We start from the raw sequence: 19,667 nt of genomic DNA, 5'->3' as shown, positions 1-19,667 counted from the left end.
AATCTCCGCACAAACCTGTGAAATAAGAAGTTCTGAGTCCTCATCAGACAAGTTCACTGTTGTATCCTTTTCAATTGGCTTCTCAGATGATTTTTCAGCATCCTCTACATCCTTGTTCATTGCAGGTTCTGGCTTCAGAGGCACCTCGGCTGACTCCTTGGATGCGTCACCTTGAGCTCCCACTACATCTGCTCTTTTTTCAGACCCTTTTTCTGCGTTTTGTTGGTCCAGAGTGTCTTCACCTGCTTGTTTTTGGGATGCATTCTTATCCCCGCACCCACCACACATGCTATCAATATTGGGCTTGCGTGATGACCCAGCTTGGGAGTGTGCTACATAAAAGACAATGTAATAATACTCAATATTAAGTTATGTGAACATTCAAAGAGAAGAATGTTCCACAGAATATTACCAATTCCATCAACAGAAGATCCAAAGATGCCTTCCATTGGATCTTTCTCTGCAATTACATGGAGAAAAGAAACAAAATGGTCAAGAAATGAATCTACAATCAGCTTCATATCATAAGGTATAAAAACATCGATTACCTGTACCAACATGCTCATCCATGTTTGCCTCTCCAAGTGCCAGCAGCTTCGAAGCATCTTTTAAAGGTTCCTCACATCCATGAAATAGACACTGGCCGGCAGACTTACAGGTAGTTACAAAACAAAGTGGGTGATACGGATGTTGACACCGGAGCATGTAGACACCAGTAACAACAGTCTGCATGATAGACATCCCACAAGCAACACAATCACCTAACTGCACACAGCTATTGTACGATCCCAAATGAACAGGCGGCCTGACAGGAAGGATAAGCATTCTTGACTTGAACAAATTAATAATCGTTTCCACAAATCTAAGATGCCCTGTCGCCACTTCTACTTCCCATAACAAAGTGTCATGCTGACCCTGTAAAAAAATAGCACTGCGTACTTTATAAAACAGTATAAGTGTTTGTGCATTACTTTCAAGAGTCTTCATCACTTTATGTGGTACCACTTAAGAGTGTTATATAAACACATTTAAGTGGTCTTTTACCATATAAAATGGTCTCTAACCATTTTTTCCTAATTAGAGTTTAACCACTTTTAAGTAATATCAACTACTACTAGGTGAATCAATCAAGCTTACATACCTGTATAACTGTGCTGCCTCTTCATCTAGGTTATCGAGATTGTGCACTTCAATATCAAGTCCCATGTCTTTGAGAGCCTCCTTTCTGATTTGAATCAAGGTCTCAAGCTTTGCCATTGCTTCCTCGTTTGGTACAAGCCCAGCCTTATGCAACTTGAGTTCCTCCATATCCTTGTTCAGTCTCTCTACGATCTTGGCAGCACCTCGCATCGAACCAACCTGCTCATCTCTCTTTGTCTTTGATTGATCTAAAGCAATTTTTATTGCTTCGAGACATTGCTGCTTCTCTTTTAACTTTTCAGCAGCATTAGCCTTCATGTTAGAAATAGCTGCTACATCAGCCGTTGACGCAGAAAATGTAGTCGAGGAAACATTTGACATTCCAAATGTTCCCATCGAGCGAAAGGCCTGCTTATTTAGAAATTCCTCCTTAGCCTGCCCTGAAAATTAATGTCCACCTAAGTATGTTTGCCAGTCAAAGCATGTGCCAGTACTGTCAGTGTAATTAGGCATATTTTCTGCATTAAATTTCCACTCGCTTCCAAGACATGGACCGTTTGTGGACCTCCATTTCTCCAATTTCCTATTTAAAGTTTTCTGTTGGCGTAACATTTTGATAACACCTTTAGCATACATAGCCCATGCAACTAAACCTTCAGAATCTTCAGCGGCCTTGCACTTCTGCCAAGTAAATCCATGAGCAAAATGCACGCCTACCTCGTTGTTTGGGGGAGCTCCCTGATATACTTTGTGGTATAGCAGGAGACATTCTTCATACATTTCAGGCCTCAGCCCCTTTAAACGCATCTTCTCCTTTTGGTGGCGCTTGTAAATCCATACACTAAGCCACTCCTCATATGAGAAATCATCATCACATAGGAGCTTCGGATCCTGGCCAACCAAGCATAGCCCATATTCGGTATGAAAATCTTCCTTGGTGAAGCAAAATTTTGTTTGAGTGGGTAAAGCCACTCGTGATACTGTCCACCTCCCTGTAAAAACATATAAGAATGCATGTTAGTATGTAATGATCCATAATTAAACTTGTTTTATCAACAATAAGAAGTGGTTGAAATGATTTCTGCACCATTCTCAGTGGTACTGCAAAATTTTTAAGTGGTGGTGTACCACTAAATGGTTCTCAACCACTTAAAACTGGTTAGGTAACACTAAAAAGTCCTGCTACACCACTATTTTCTAGTGATACATCCCCTTTTGGTGTTTCTTCACCACTTTAAAGTGGTGCTCCAACACATAAAAGTGGGCTGAACCACTGTTCAGTTGTGCTACACTGATGTGAATTGTTGTACACAACTTAAAACTGGTGCTACACTCCTAAAAAGTGGTGCTACACCAATAGAATGTGGTATCTCCTTGTAAAGCTTCATCACTTAAAAGCACTTAACCACCACTTTTAGCAAAGATGCAGAATTAAGGATTATTGCACTTTTGTAAAGCATCACTAAAAAGTGGTTCTACAGCACTGAAAGTGGTTGACCATCACGCACCACCACTTAAATGTGATTTGAACCACAAAAAGTGGTGACCACCACTTTATTGGTGTTTACCACTTTATACCAAATAACGTTCAGGTTAAGAAGCACCACTTTTCAGTGGTCCTACACACTTTTAAGGTACCGAATAACGTTCTAGTTAAGAAGCACCACTATAAACACCAATAAAGTGGTGCTCACCACTTTTTGTGGTTCAAATCACATTTAAGTGGTGTTTATAGTGGTGAAGACCACTATAAAGTGTTTACAACTATAAAGTGGTGCTTCTTAACTAGAATGTTATTCGGTACCTTAAAAGTGTGTAAAACCACTGAAAAGTGGTGCACCATCGTGATGCTTCGCTTAAAAGTGATGCTTCACCACAAAATAGTTAGGGTTTTCCACTGGAAAGTGATGCACCCATTGTATCGCCAGTTTTTACTAGAACCTTACCTCTTTTTAGTGCTGCCCAGCACTTTAAAGTGGTCCAGTATCACTTTTAAGAGATGGTGCACCATATCAGCATAACTATGTAGTGATGCAACCATGGTTTCTGCCCAACTTTAAAGGGTGCTGCAGGTGCACCACTTCAACACAGCCTATCAGTGGTGCTGTACCCATAAAAAGTGGGGTTCACCCACTTGATATTTACTAGTGGTGTGCACACTACTTTTTCCTAATAAAGCAATACTTTAATTGAATCCATGGGGGAAATACCTGCATCTAACCTACTGAACATTTTGCTTCTTAGGTGTACCCTTGGGGGACTCGGAAGTTCTTTTTGTAGCATGCATGTGCAAAAAATTCAGAAATTTTACAAGACATAAAACCAATTTTAGAAATGCATGCATGATGCATCTAACCTGTTTTGATAGGCGACTCCTGCGTAGAGCTCTTTCCCTTCCTAGGTGTACCCTTGTCAGAGTTTAAAGGTCCTTTTGTAGCCTGGTTCTTCATCCTGAAAAAATCACAAATGCCACATAGATACAAGATCAATAGTTAAATGCATTCATTCTTGAACCTGCATGATGCACTCGTATAAGCATGCACACACAGTTGATAAAATCAGCATTCATGCTTCAAGCTGCATGATGCATTCTTATAAAACATTCACAAGGGTGATCAATTAGATGTGCACAATGCATATACATTCCAGAAATAAATTCTAAACTTACACATGCATCATTAATAGTTACAATCCATGATTATCTTGCCACCCAACAGAGGGCAGACCATATCGCCAGGGGTTGAACCTGGGTCCTTACGCACCCACCCATTCACTTTAACCACTAGGCCAAGCCCCCTTTGGTTATCTTGCCACACATTCAGAGACAAGCATACAACGCTTCTACATCTGCATGAAGCATGTTAAAACATGGATCAATGCTACCTAGGAAAACTAGCCACATTCAAATTCAACCAACATTCGAGATAGAATGCTTCAAGATACATGATGACACATACCTGTTGCTGCTGCAGAGGATTTTTACTGAAGTTGATGACCAGTCCAGCAAAAAGTACTCCTCCTGAATTTGCTTGCTGTTGTTGTGATGTTGCTGCTTGTTGCTTTGGCTAGCAGAGAAACGAAAAGGAGGGAGGAAAGAGGAAATCAGAAACCTGAATGGCGCTGGCGAGACAGAGAGAGGGGGGAGGAACGAGCGAGATAGAGTGGGAGGGACGAGACTCGAGAGAATATTTGCATTAAGTGCTTGAACGTACCTTGAGGTGATCATTAATGAGTAAGCGCTTTCACTTAGTACACATCAAATTTTAACCCTTTTTTTCCATAAATTTTGAATTTAATCCCACTGTTTCAAACGCCTAAACCACCCATTTTTTGAACCCCAAAAACCATATACTATATAGTGGCAAAAGCGGTCCACCTATACATGCTTTCACCCTGCAGGTGCAGGGGATGTTCGCTTGTCATTGCCTAGTGGTGTATCATATATGCCACGACATGTGCGCTATGTTCCTCACCTAAGATAGAGTTTGATCTTAGTGAGACAGCTAGCAGATTGTGGGTGTCAGACACTACTTAGAGAGCAATTTTCCTAGATGCATTGCGGTTCATTAATGACTGCCAAGGGATCTCATAGTGGCTCGGTATATCCTATGCATGTATCTAAGGTTAGAGACGGCATAGTCTCTGTTTTGTTGCTAGCATGCGTTGAGCAAGAGACGAGACATGTCTCCTTTGTGAGTGAGCTCCAACATGCTCGCGAGATAGAGCATTTAGCTGTCCAAGACATGCCAGTAGACTCTGTAGAGAGACAAGAGTAGAGCGACAGTGCTCTAGTGAGTCATAGCAGGTGTCATCAGCCTTTGTGCAGGAAGAGCTAGAGTAGATCTGCTTCCTAGAGACACAGACAGAGATGACGGACATGGAGTTCTTTGATATGTTCATGCTAGAGGCTGATGAGTTGATGCCAAGACACATGGTTCCACCTAGGAATGAGAGGGAGGTAGCCATCCCAGTGTCGATGACGACACATCCATACGTGATTGTTAGCGGGTTGCCACGATGGACGTCTGTAGCATAGCTATCTGGCACTAACATAATATGTCAATACTCAAGGAAGTGACTCGGATGGGGCACGGAGACTCTTTGAGGTTGTCAAAACTCAAGAAGTGAACCTAATAAGCAAAGACATCAACTCAACAAGCAAATCACCACTCAATGATCGGAAAATTTGCATATGTCCTTTTTCACCGCTCTAGGGTCATCACGACATTTCGACATCCAAATGAACTCGGAATGCAACGGAACTTTAAGGGAGGCTCTACTAGGCCATAAGGGACAAGTAAACAAAGTCTGAAGGTCATCTGGAAAGGTACCAAAATCACGATCCATCATGAACAAGGTCATAGAAATTGCAATAGGACAGCCCAAACAGGTCAGCCTAATCACCAATGGCTAACCGACCAAAGCAGGTTTGGATTCCAAAAGGTTTTCCAACCAAAATAGTACCATCATTGAACAAAACCCGTAGGTCCTATCAACATGCCTGTTCGACACAACAAGCTACAAACACCTATGGGGTGGCCGACACCCCAAATATCATTGGGTCCCCAAGGCCAACCAACATCAGAGCAATTGTAAAGAAATACTGACCTGCCAATGGAGACCAATCAAACAAGTTATTCAACCAAACAAGCCCAACAATTACAGTGCCTAACCATGCCAACCCCATCTGCCTTAACAATTCCTTGGGTCATGGGTTCTACCATTCTGGAGCGTGCACGTCAACTACAAATCCTGTTGTTTGGATTTTGTAGTCTCCACAGAGCCTTGCTGACAAATGCCACATGACTATCCATTCGATACCCACATCTTGCATAGCATATTGTTACCCCATGCATCTCTTCCTTTATCATTTTAGGGCCATCTTTCACGGCCTTGCATGGACAGAGTGTTTTCAACCTTGCACATTACATGAGTCTTTGTTCGGGGTGACTTAGACTAAGAAGGGGGAGTAATACTAGCTTTACCGCGTTTTCTTGCTTTTTATTAACTTTTTAGCTATTTTTCTAATGAGTTTTTACTTCTCATCATCAGGCATAATACTGAGCCATATTGACAAAATTGTGGAAGAAATGGTGTCCAAGTGAGAGTATGTATATATGAGAGAGCATAATAATTTTGACTAATTTTTAGTCAAATAATAATATTTTTTTGTAATTTCCTTTGATTTTTAGCATAATAAGAGAAAAAATAAATAAGTCGAATCAAGAAAGTCGGAGATGAGTTCTGAAAGCAAATGTTGAATCTACAAAGGAAGACATGCCAAATCTAGAACGGTTTGGCACAAATCAAATTTTGAGCCAACTTATAAGGGAGCAAAATTGCAAATTCAAGACAAATTGACGACCGGAAGTCCAAATGACGAACCGTCTAAACCACAGGTGGTATGCTATGAAAAACAGAAGCAAATAAGGTAAGAACGCACTGGGCACTTCGGGTAGGTGGGACACACATAGTCAAAATGGGCATACAAAGGCTCATTTGCATTCTGCCAATGAGAGAGAGAGCCAGAGAGTCCTAGAGCTGTCAATCGATTTTAGGCTTGCTACGGCCACTATAGCCACTTTCATTGCAGCATATCTTACAAGTATGATTCTTAACTATACCTAAACAAGTGTGTATGGTCATCAATGCACCACAAACACCAAATCAAGAGCACATATCAAAATTAGAATGAGAAATCGCTAGCTGGTCAGGGCACGTTAGGGGTACTTATACTAACCCAAATCAAAATAAGTATCCCTAAAGTGCCCTGACCAGCTAGCGAATATATTTTGCATCAGAGGTCTCCTCTCTCTGTACAAAATAAACCCAAGTACTTACAGTTGAAAAAATGTTGGGAACATGGATCGCGATCCATGTCTCCCCATGCCCAAAAGAAGGGAAAATTCACCTGCCTAGGAGACATGTAGGGTAAACCACCAGACAAGTTTTGCAAAAAATGAACAAGCAAAGACCAAGAAATCAGGGAAAACTAGTCAGCAAATGGATATTTTTACCTAAGCAATGCACAGAAGGTTTGAGCTCAGAAATTTGATGACCAATGGCCTAGGGAACATTGTTAAAGTTTAGGCATCTCAAGTGAACTGCCCAATGTGATCCCATTATTTATTTTGGCTTTAGGTATTTATTTTACTTATTTGTCAAACTCTGGGTAGGGAAATTTGGTAAGGTTGCTATATAAGCATCCCCCAGCCCCCATTGTAGAGGTATCTCATTCATTGCTTAGGTTGATTGGTTTGGAGTATCTCTCTCTCTCTCTCTCTCTCTCTCTCTCTCTCTCTCTCTCTCTCTCTCTCTCTCGTGTATATCTCCCATGCGTGTACGCTTCTACATCGCTGACTTCAACATGGTATTAGAGCTAGGAACTCGTGATTGCGTGGAAGTGGCCGTCATCGTGAAGAAGAGAAAGATCCCGTTTTGAGAAGGTGGCATTTTTCAAAGGCAATGTCAGCCTATGCGTTTTCTTAAACGCTACGACGACAGGTGGGCGTTCTTGCCTGGTGGCCAAGTCATCTGGCAACCTCGGCAAGCGTGATACACTGGCAGCAAGACTTGGCACTCAGGAGGGAAGGTAGCAATGCTTGCATTTTTTCCTTGAAATGGTGACCTTGGGCACTGGTGGCAGATAGTGCATGCCAGGTGAAATTGAACAAAGGAGGATTTGTGCAACAATGTTCTGAAATGCTGTCGCGAGCACTAGTGGGCAGCAGACTCACCGTCAGCTCGAGGCAGTGGCGTTTGACCACAGGCAGCGCTGTTGCCTGAGCGTTCTGTTGCGCTCCTGTGGCGATTGCTAGCCATTTTGGCGATGCTCGCAAGGCAAGTGGTGGTTATCTGCAGCGTTTTTGAAGCCCCGATTGCATCACAATTTGAGATACATTAAATCAAACGCTCATTGGCCAAATTTTTTAAACATTTGAGGTTTATTTCCCCTTGGACAACCTCTCTTGGGTGAAGTTCCCACGTGGCCTCGAAATGGAAATCGGCCTTGAGATTTAATAGCCTAAAAGAGGGGCATTCTTGGAGGCTCCCTTTGAGGGCTTGAGGAATTGCGCAGGAGACCCGTTTGCAGAGGCTTGTAAGCACCTTAATAGTGTTGAAGTGAAAAAATTGTGTCGACAATAGTTCTTTGGAGAGCTTTGAAGTGCCTTGGGGGAAGAGAATTCGGAATGCCAAAACCTACAAGAGTGCTTTGGTGGATGGATTGGGCTTAGTGCGGCTACATTTGGGAGTGCAAAAGGTTTCCTATATCTTGCATCTACAAGATGGCATGTCCCTGCTCAACAACCAACAACTCAAATGATCAATAAAAACCATTGGCTATGGCTATGGATACACAAAGGGAATGAGGGACACATGTCAGCTCCCTAGGCCAGATGCCCACAAGGTGTGCCCAATTTCTATTGGATGACCCTTGAAGTGGACCAATGAGAATTAAGCTAGAGTAAATCTAGTTTAATTAATTTAAAAACATTTAATAAAAGAAACCAATGAGAATTAAGTCTCCTAGAAGACTATTGGGCAGTCTCCCAAGGGGTCCAATGAGCATTCAGGAGCCCCATGGCTTGCCTGATTTTTATTGGCCAGGAGGCAAAGGGGTCCAATGAGAGTTTAGTTTAATTATTTAATTACCTAAAGCTCTCACAAAAGGGGAAAGGGGGACACATGTCAGAAGGCTATCACTTATGCTGCTTAATTGTAATTGGCTTTACTTGGGGAGGGCCAATGAGGCTTCAGCAAGAGAAATTAGCAAGAGGACTCGCCCAAGAGAGAGAGGGGGTTGATTTTTGCAAGGCATTATCACACACACACACACTCACACAAGCTCATGTGTGAAGAAAGAGAAGACTATCTCTTCCCAAGCTTTAATGGAGAACTCATCACCTACTCCAAGCTTGTGAGATAGAAGCCTACATCAACACTCTCTTGGCATGTGGATGCAAATCCAACCAAGAGCCAAGCTTCAATGCATGCTCATCTCCTCTACCAAGCTAATTACTAAGCTAAGCTATGCTACATATGAGTGATTATGTGAGGAGATGTACATCTTTCTCGTAAGATACTCCTTCTTCCTCTCAATCTACTTTCATACCCTGCTAGCTCTCACCATCTTCGAAGGTGTGTGAGGTCTTGGGTCTGAGAACGGGGATAATTCAAGTTGTGTTTGTTAAGTGTTTTGCTTAGTGCATGAAGTTTCCATCTTCATTGCACTAGCTAGTCTTGAAGGAACACAAAGAATTGTATTGTACAATGTCTCTCTTGATGGGAGAAACCATAGTACAAAGCCTTTTGGAGGGGGGACCGGCTCCATGAAAATCCGGTCCTCAACTGTTGTCAATAGCTTAATTTCTCTCTCTTTTGAAGGTATTGTCGATGCTATCTAACTAGGTGTTATGCTTTTTGTTGCTCTCTCCACCCAAGCACTCTTGTAATTCTCATTAGGAATCTATTCTAATGAAATGCTCACTATGTTCATGCTAATTTCCGCTACACATAAGTTATTAGGCCATTAAATGTTACATTGGTATCAGAGCTCAAGGTTTCTCTTTTCTTGCTCAAGAAGGGAGGTCCTCAAGCTAGCTACAAATGGTTGGTATTATTAATTGCCTGTGAGTAAGTAGAATAGGGATTTTTCAGCCTTGCAGTGCGCCTGCCTTCGTGCAGTTAACGGGGCATCACCGTCGAGAGCTATGGTCTTAAGAGTGGAGTCCTACGGGGCTTGTCTACGGCTTAACCACTATTGAGCTATTAGAAGCTTGACAGAAGCCGATGCTGTTTTGGTGTCGAAAGACCCTCTCTTCTATTCCTTGCAATTAATGGTATTCAAACCGCGGGTACAGTAGCTTGAGTGCTTTTTCTAAAGGGGTAAAGAGGAGTAGCAACTAGGGCTTGAAGTGCCAAAGTACACCTAAAAAGTTTACACCTAAAAGTTGTTAGAATGGCTGACAATAGTAAAGAGAGTGAAATTAATGTTGATAACTTTGATTTTGCTCATGAGCAAGGTACTAATGATGCTTCAATGCTTGTTAACTATCTTGTTTCTAGGCTTCAACAAGCCATGGGCAATCCATCTCTCCAAAGTGAAGTGCAACGGCAGCTCCGTGCTCACGGGATTCTCCAAGCTCATCACCATGACGAGAGAACACCTAGCAATCCTCCTTGTGAGACTACCAAAAGAGGTCTCTCTCCGATTCGGGAAGAAGAAGAGAATCCATATGAAGGGCTCAAGAATTTACTTCTTGATGATGCATCTCCTTCCCAAAGGAGAACTCAAGAGCCTCCACTGAAGGAACGAGAAAGAAGCGAGTCTCCCGCCACCTCGGCGGAGATGGCTCCACGAAGACGGCGGGCTAAACGCTCTCCATCACCACCAAAGCGGAGAGACCATCACACTCTTCTCCACGCCATAATTCAAAGAGGGATGATAAAAAGCAAGAGAAGAAAAAGGTGAGAAAGAGGACACCCTGTTCTCTATCTTCTTCATCCTCTTCCTCTTATGAAAGCTATGGTGAAGACGACAAAGATCAAGACAAGAAAAAGGTGAGAAAGAGGTCACCCTCTTCTCCACCTTCTTCAAATTCTTCGCCTTCTGAAGAAAGTGATGGTGCAACCTTTGAACCATCAAAAAGAAGAGGCCATAGGAAATCCTATGCCGCATGGAAGAGGTCGTCCAAGTTGAAGAAATTCAAAGAGGGAGGGAAGAGCATCTCTTTCCTTACCTATGATGGTACCTTTGGTGCTACGGACAAAGTCTTGGCCTTTATCCAACAATTCGGTGCGGCGTTTGGAGATGAGGGCTTCACGGAGTCCTCTAAGCTACGCCATGTAGCTATGCACTTTCAAAAGTCCGCCAGACAATGGTGGTCTAGCCTACGAGCCAACGGTGAAGCTCCACGAACATGGAAAGCTTTAAGAGCTTCCATTATGAAGCAGTTTTTGGCCACCGATGCCAAAGACAAAGTACTCACCGAATGGCGAAGCTTAAAGCTCTCTCCCAATGAATCTATCCACAAATATGTAGACAAGTTTTGGGACCTACAACTCAAAGCCACTGTCTTCAAAAAGTTGGATTTTGGAGAGAAAAAGCAACAATTTTGTGCGGGCTTAACCGAAGAAATGGTGGAGTATGTCAACTCCCAAAGACCACGTACCATATCGGCAGTAATACACCACACTATGGTCGCCTCTCGAATCAATTTCCAAACGGGGGCAAAAAGAAATAATAAGCCCCCGGAAAACAAGGGTTCCAATGAGCCTAAGGGGAAGGACAATGTCCAAAAGTCTCCTAAGGGCAACTCCAACAAAGCTAAAGAGAATGGAGTTTACAAAGGTAAGAATAAACTCTCTCCTGAAGAGCTTGAGCGTTATCGTAAGGATAACCGGTGTTTCAAGTGCGGCGAACAAGGGCATGCGTACCGCGCTTGTCCCCAAAAGAACAACCGCCAAGATCCTCCTAGATCTTCCTTGGTTGAAATCCAAGAGGAGGAGACTCACCAAACTCACCACAAAGGATCTCCTCTATGCCATGCTTGGGGAAAGGTAAGAGAACATGATGCTTTTATTCTCTTTGACCTTGGTTCTACTCACAATTTTATATCTATAGAGTTGGCCACCAAGCTAGGAATACAATCCTACAAGATGGGAGATGTCCTACCCGCAGACAGTGCCTTCAAGGGGCAAGAAGCTTCAGTCACTCCCTTAATCGGGAAATTGAGGCTTCATGTCCAAGGCTATGTGGACAAAGAGGACTTCTTTATCTCTCCTCTCAAGCATGAGGATGTAATCCTAGGGGCACCATGGTTTGACCGCCTGGCTGCCGATGTTAAATTTCCTGAAAGGAGAATCTCCTTTAAGTTCAGGGAAAAACTTACATGTATATAGATGCTAAGGAAATGGGTAACACCATCCCCATTGTACATACACCAGCTTTCAACAAGTCAATAAAGAGCTCTATTTCCATGTACATGATTTTTGTTAAAGACTCTCAAAATGAACCTAATGCTTTAGCAAAAGAAAATAAAAGCAACCAAAAGGAATTAGAGTTATCCAATTTTCTCAAGGGGTTTCAAGATGTTTTTATTGACGACATCCCTTGTGAGCTACCTCCTAAACGAGGTAATGATGACCATGCAATTGAACTTCTTCCAGGAAGTTCACCGCCTAATAAACCTCCTTATAGAGTTTCTCAAGCTCAACAAGAGGAGATTATGCGGCAAGTGCATGAGTTAGTTGAGAAGGGTATGGTTAGGCCAAGCTCATCTCCATTTTGCTCACCTGTGCTATTAGTGCAAAAGAAAGACGGCACATATCGTATGTGTGTCGACTATAGAGCACTAAATAGGATCACTATCAAGAATAGGTTTCCCGTTCCACGGGTAGAAGACCTATTTGATAAGCTACAAGGATCGACCTACTTCAGTAGGGTTGACCTAAAAAGTGGCTATCATCAAATAAGGATAGTTGATCAAGACATTGTAAAGACCGCATTTCGTACTACATTTGGTCTTTACGAATACATTGTCATGCCTTTTGGCTTGACCAATGCACCAGCCACATTCAACCGCTTGATGGAGAAGCTGTTCAGGCCTCATCGAACCTTCACTGGAGTGTTCTTTGATGATATTATCATCTACTCTAATTCATTGGAGGAACACAAGCAACACCTCCAGGTAATATTTCAAGTTTTAAGAGAGAATAAACTTTATGTTAATCGAAATAAAAGTGAATTTTTCTTGCAAGAGATTCAATATTTAGGTCACATTATCTCTCAAGATGGCATCCAAATGGATCCATCCAAGTTAGAGGTAATAAAAGGATGGCGTAAACCAAGGAATCTTCATGAACTAAGAAGCTTCATAGGTATGTGTGCATACTATAGACGCTTCATAGAAAAGTTCTCACAAATTGCGGGACCATTACATGACCTAACAAAGAAAAGCGTTAGGTATACATGGTCTGCTAAGGAGAAGAATGCTTTCGAAAAGCTTATCTCTCAACCTGTTCTTACACTACCGGATCTCTCAAAACCATTTGAGGTCCAATGCGATGCTTGTGGTGATTGCCTTGGAGCTGTTTTGCTCCAAGAAGGGCACGCCATAGGCTATGAGAGTCGAAGGCTCGACCCTGTTGAGCAAGCTCTAGGCATATACGAAAAGGAACTCCTTGCAGTTCTACATGCCTTAGACTCATGGAAGCACTATTTATTGGGGACTCCTTTCATTCTGCGAACGGATCACCAAAGTCTTAAGTACTTCATGACGCAGACCAAGCTCTCCGACAAACAAACGAGGTGGGCAAATTTCCTTTCGCAATTTCATTTTCATATTGCTCACATTGCTGGCAAGCATAATCAAGTAGCTGATGCACTCTCAAGACGGCCGAGAGTGAATGCGGTTTCCATAGCAACTCACAATGATCTATCTTCAATGATAGTTGAGTATGCTATTGATCCCGATTTTAGAGATGTGATTTCAGCCCTTGCATTAGGGAAGAAAGAAGAACCATTTACTTTACAAGATGGTTATCTTCTCTATGGTAATAGACTATGCGTTACTAACTCACTACGTGAGAAAGTAATGTATGAATCTCATGCTCCACCTTATGCGGGGCATAGAGGGATTCAGTCTACCTTAAAGGGAATTGAAACATATTTCTATTGGCCTACCATGAAAGTGAACATACAAGAGTATGTTTCCAAATGTGTGGTATGACAAAAGACAAAATTTGATAGAGGGAAGCAACTTGGATTGCTTCAACCCTTGCAAATTCTCCTAAATGATTTTCTCATATTAAACTGATCATTTAATGTGGGGAAGGCCAGGGGAGAAAAAGCTAGAATATTGGTTAACCTAGCAGACCGGCCACAGTAGGGATCCAAAGGGGGGGACCATCTGCAAAAGAGCCATGTGCAACAATGGGCTAAAAAGACCCTAAGGTTCAGCCCATTAAGACTTCCAAAATGCTAAGGTTCCAAAATTCAAAGGTTGTGTCCAAAGGTCAACCCTAGGGAAAAATTGGATGCTTTGTGTGTGCCCTAAAAGTCTTTGCACATCCCTACATGGGAGGGGGCGAGCCCTAAAGGTAGGGGATGAGAGAGAAAGCCACACACACACACAGGCTCCCTTTACACAAAGGGAATGAGGGACACATGTCAGCTCCCTAGGCCAGATGCCCACAAGGTGTGCCCCATTTCTATTGAATGACCCTTGAAGTGGACCAATCAGAATTAAGCTAGAGTAAATCTAGTTTAATTAATTTAAAAACATTTAATTAAAGAAACCAATGAGAATTAAGTCTCCTAGAAGACTATTGGGCAGTCTCCCAAGGGGTCCAATGAGCATTCAGGAGCCCCATGGCTTGCCTGATTCCTATTGGCCAGGAGGCAAAGGGGTCCAATGAGAGTTTAGTTTAATTATTTAATTACCTAAAGCTCTCACAAAAGGGGAAAGGGGGACACATGTCAGAAGGCTATCACTTATGCTGCTTAATTGTAATTGGCTTTACTTGGGGAGGGCCAATGAGGCTTCAGCAAGAGCAATTAGCAAGAGGGCTCGCCCAAGAGAGAGAGGGGGCTGATTTTTGCAAGGCATTATCACACACACACACACTCACACAAGCTCATGTGTGAAGAAAGAGAAGACTATCTCTTCCCAAGCTTTAATGGAGAACTCATCACCTACTCCAAGCTTGTGAGATAGAAGCCTACATCAACACTCTCTTGGCATGTGGATGCAAATCCAACCAAGAGCCAAGCTTCAATGCATGCTCATCTCCTCTACCAAGCTAATTACTAAGCTAAGCTATGCTACAGATGAGTGATTATGTGAGGAGATGTACATCTTTCTCGTAAGATACTCCTTCTTCCTCTCAATCTACTCTCATACCCTGCTAGCTCTCACCATCTTCGAAGGTGTGTGAGGTCTTGGGTTTGAGAACGGGGATAATTCAAGTTGTGTTTGTTAAGTGTTTTGCTTAGTGCATGAAGTTTCCATCTTCATTGCACTAGCTAGTCTTGAAGGAACACAAAGAATTGTATTGTACAATGTCTCTCTTGATGGGAGAAACCATAATACAAAGCCTTTTGGAGGGGGGACCGGCTCCATGAAAGTCCGGTCCTCAAATGTTGTCAATAGCTTAATTTCTCTCTCTTTTGAAGGTATTGTCGATGCTATCTAACTAGGTGTTATGCTTTTTGTTGCTCTCTCCACCCAAGCACTCTTGTAATTCTCATTAGGAATCTATTCTAATGAAATGCCCACTATGTTCATGCTAATTTCCGCTACACATAAGTTATTAGGCCATTAAATGTTACAAGAAGAAACGGGTAGTGACATCAGATACAGAAACCGAGATGGACAACGAAGCATAAAGCCCACCATGGAGCGGACAGGAGATCCCAATCAATCATCGAGTCCCGGCTGGGAAGACATTGCCACGTGGCTTCGGCGCTCTGCCGTCAGATCAGCCTAGAGGTGATCATGGGTTACTCAATGAAGAGGATTTTGAGGATGTAGAAGACGAGCCAGTTGGAGCGCAGGGTGGAGTTGAAGAGCTAGTCGGAGCACATGGTGGCCTTGAAGATGCGCAAGCTCCTCCTCGCAAGCCCTCTCGTAGGAAGAAAAAGTTTTTCAAGGTTCGCCCTCGCAAGGCCCATGTCCTAAATCCTACCATCCCTCAACAACGGGCTCCTGCTGTGAAGCGACGCATTCCAAAGGCGTTGCAAGAGTTTCATCACTATCAAAAAACATTAGAGCTTCTCATCCGCAAGGCACCATTCGCACGTTTGGTGAAAGAGATCATGCAAAGTTATCGAATGGCGTTTCGAGTTCAAGGTATCGTCGTAGAAGCTCTGCAAGAAGCGGCAGAATATCATCTAATTTCTCTTTTTGAAGACACCAACTTGTGTGCTATTCATGCAAAACGGGTGACAATAATGCCCAAGGATTTAGCTCTTGTGCGTCGAATCAGAGGAGAGAGAGATTGAATTTGACTTTTATGCAATTTTGGCAATGTAAAGATATCTTTTTGAAATATAACGAGTCGTGTCTTTTTCAAATATAACGAGTCGTGTACATTTGTGTTTTAAGTGATATAAGTAAAACTAAGTAGAGAGAGAGAGAGAGAGAGAGAGAGAGAGAGAGAGAGAGAGAGAGAGAGAGAGAGAGAGAGAGAGAGAGAAAGAGATGTCGATAGAATAGCTGTCAACCAAGTGTGGTTGATTGAATAACCAAAAAAGCATAATATCATTGTATTCTTATAAACCTAGCCTAAAGAAGGTTTAAAAAAGCTGTCTGGGGGCTTGCCGCAGAGGCGTGCGAGAAGGCAAAAGTAACAGTTACTTTTGCCTTCTCGCGCGCCTCTACGGGCAGGCCCCCAGACAGCTTTTTAAAACTTTATTTAGACTAGGTTTACAAGAATACAATGATATTATGATTTTTTGGTGTTATTTATATGAAAAAAACTCTTTATTTTGGTTCAGAGAATTGCACAATCATATCACAAGAGAGAACCAATCACCTACTGTCTATCGTACCATAAACTCAATATAGAAGATGTAAAGTACCAGTTAAAATCAAGTCCCATTCGAAATTTGAAATAGCAAAGTACAAAGATGTGATATATCTCATTACAAATTTGAAAGAGTTAATTACAAGATTTATGCAGCTATTGAGTGCTTGAGCCATCTAAGATATGGCGAGCAATGTTTTCTCGGCGCTCTTGGGCGCAGGGAAGCTGTTTGTGCAACACATCCCAAGCAATTTGTTCCACATTTCTTAGACCTACAACTTGGCTTAAGGCCACGTTACAAAGCACACGACCACGAATGTGTGTCGCAAATGCAGCACTGGCTAGAGATTTATTTACAAGATATATAACTTGGGAGGCTTCAGATATGGTTGGCAGGCATAGGATGCGGCTCATTGCTTTCATCATTGACACCCAAAATTGACCACAAGGAGTGTAGTCCTTGTGGATTATCGCAAACCCGTCCTGGGGGAGCTTGCCAAGGTAATGCGCAAGAGATGACTGCCATCCAAAAGCTTGGCGCCTACCATCTCCTCCTCGACCTGCATGCTCATCCAGCTCCACAACATTCTACAAAGAAATCAATAGGTAAATAAGATTTCAGAATGCAACAATGAAAATTAACGTAATCACAAAACAAAAATTAATTAATACCTCTTGTTTTTTGTCGTCCTCATCGTTTATGCCTTTGCTGTCAAGAGAAATAGATGAATTGGGAGCCATAGCGACACTCTCAAGTTCATCTATATGAACAGGCATAGGAGTGCGTTGGGCTTCAAGCAATGTGCGTGTAGCTACAAACTCATCCTCCGACACAGATGAGTGCGGTGCATCTGTCACCGCCACCATTGCCAACTCCACTGTATCTACCACACTCTCTCCAAGGGGTAGGAGGCTTCGATCCAGTGGATCAGAAGAGGGGTCAATGGCAGAGGACTCTACAGTGGCACAGAGGATGGACAGACACTCATCCATGCGGATGTCAAAAGTCTTTTCAAGATCATGTAAAAACAAATATTCCTCCCCATTTATGACAATTGGGGAGAGGTGTCAAAAAAAACCTCCGAAGTTAATGTCTCCTCCGGCGCATCTGCAGCGGGCTTAAAGGATGCTTTTGCACCCACATCACCCATGGATTTGGCGGCATCCATGACACCTCTTGGGTAGGTTAGGGCAAGAAGATTGCCCTCTTTGCTTGCATCCCAGGGCGCTGTAATGGGCTCCTTTGTGTCCTTGACGACACCCCCAAGGCGCAAATGAGGCAAACTCACCTCAGATCTTTCAAGCTCCTCCGCAAGAAGAAACACAAAAGTCGCCAAGCGACTTAGAAACTGGGTGCCGACCTTCTTCTTTTTCAAACGTGAATCTTCAATGTACTGACCTGCCTCAACCGCAATTACACAAAATCGCTGAAGCCGCTGGGTGAGGCCGATCGCCTTTGTGTATGTAGCGAAGCAAATCGCATGGAATCCACAATCCCCCTTGTCCGACAATTGGTACAGCATACTTGTCGATGTAGATTTCAAAAAATTCCAAGATAGGCTGAAAAGATTGGCTGTTTAGGTGAATAGTTGCATTCACATCAGGGAATTGGGTGAAGGAATTGTGGAGATCGTCACGATCTTGCCACTCGGTTGTTTGTAAAAACGCTTGGAAGCGTTGTAACACCGTGGCTTCGGGAGGGGTGGAGGAGGATGCCATAATGCTAGCTCCTAAGGTAGGAATGCAAAGAGTGCTAGAGCTCAAATGAGAGTGTGAACAGGCTATGTAGGTGAATTGTGAAAATGGTAGGGTTTAGGAGGCTTTATCCCAAAAAAATAAATAAATAATTTTTTTTAAATAATAAAGTAACACAAATAACAAGAAGTTATAAAAAACTTTCAAATTAAATTACAATCATTTAACTCTAAAAACACATCACTACGACTTTAAGATAATGTGCATTGCCAAAATTTGATACAACCATCTGCTTGAACTTACAATTGTGATATTATAAGAAATTTAAGTACAAAACATAACTACTCTAATGATAAAATCAGATTCTCTTCCGTCATCCACGCCTTTTCAATTTGAATCGTGCTCTCCATGCGGCTACCAATCTAGCAAAAAAAAAAAGAAATAGCATACCCACCTTAGAGCAGGGAATAATCCAAAGAACATAAAGATAACATAATTAAGAGAGAAAAATCATTCACCTTACGTCGTCCGATGCAAAATTTTGTATCTTCTCCATGCTCTAAACCCATTATCACTAAGTGCTCCCACACATTGGCCAATGTCCAATGCTTGTTCACTTGGACGGTCTCAATGGCACCACTCGAAAATTTGATTGCAATATCAAATACCTCAATTGTAGCATCGGTGGATTGCAATGAATCCATTCACCAAACTTGCACATCCATCTTTCATAGAAGTACCACACGTAAAGGGTGGAGCGCACCTTGATGAAACGGATAGCAATGCCGAAATTTCCAACCTGACACCGAAAGCGATCTCCGTTGTGAAGTCCTTCAAGATACCCCCACTTCTCGCCAAGGATGGCTTCTAATGTATCGTAATGTAGATCTTTGCAAACATACATAGTATTTGTATGATGGAAAGGCAAAGATCCGAATATGCTAGCGAAGACATGAGAAGGACAACACCATCCAAGCCCAACGAAACGTGAGGCTTTTCCAAATTTTAATGATGCTCTCACATCAGCTACAATCTTGGCTTTCAAAGACATTACAGTGAATGCATCTGGATTTGGCCACTCCATGCTACGCAAGGTTGTAGCCTCCAAAGGTTGTAGCTCTCCGTAGCCTTCCTCATCTGTAGGTACAATGTACTTGTGGGTGTAGAAGAACACCCTTTGTCGTGCAAGGTTTGATGAAGTTGTGTTGGAGAAGAGCATATCCCCAAGACTTGCATGCATGGCCGTAAATGTGCCTGAAAGGCACGAGAGCGGTTGCTCCTCCATAAGGCTAGAAGGGAAAACA

The sequence above is a fragment of the Adiantum capillus-veneris genome, chromosome 20 (genome assembly GCF_014529385.1).
Source record: "Adiantum capillus-veneris isolate H3 chromosome 20, ASM1452938v2, whole genome shotgun sequence".
Taxonomy (NCBI): domain Eukaryota; kingdom Viridiplantae; phylum Streptophyta; class Polypodiopsida; order Polypodiales; family Pteridaceae; genus Adiantum; species Adiantum capillus-veneris.
This window is presented reverse-complemented; position numbering follows the sequence as displayed.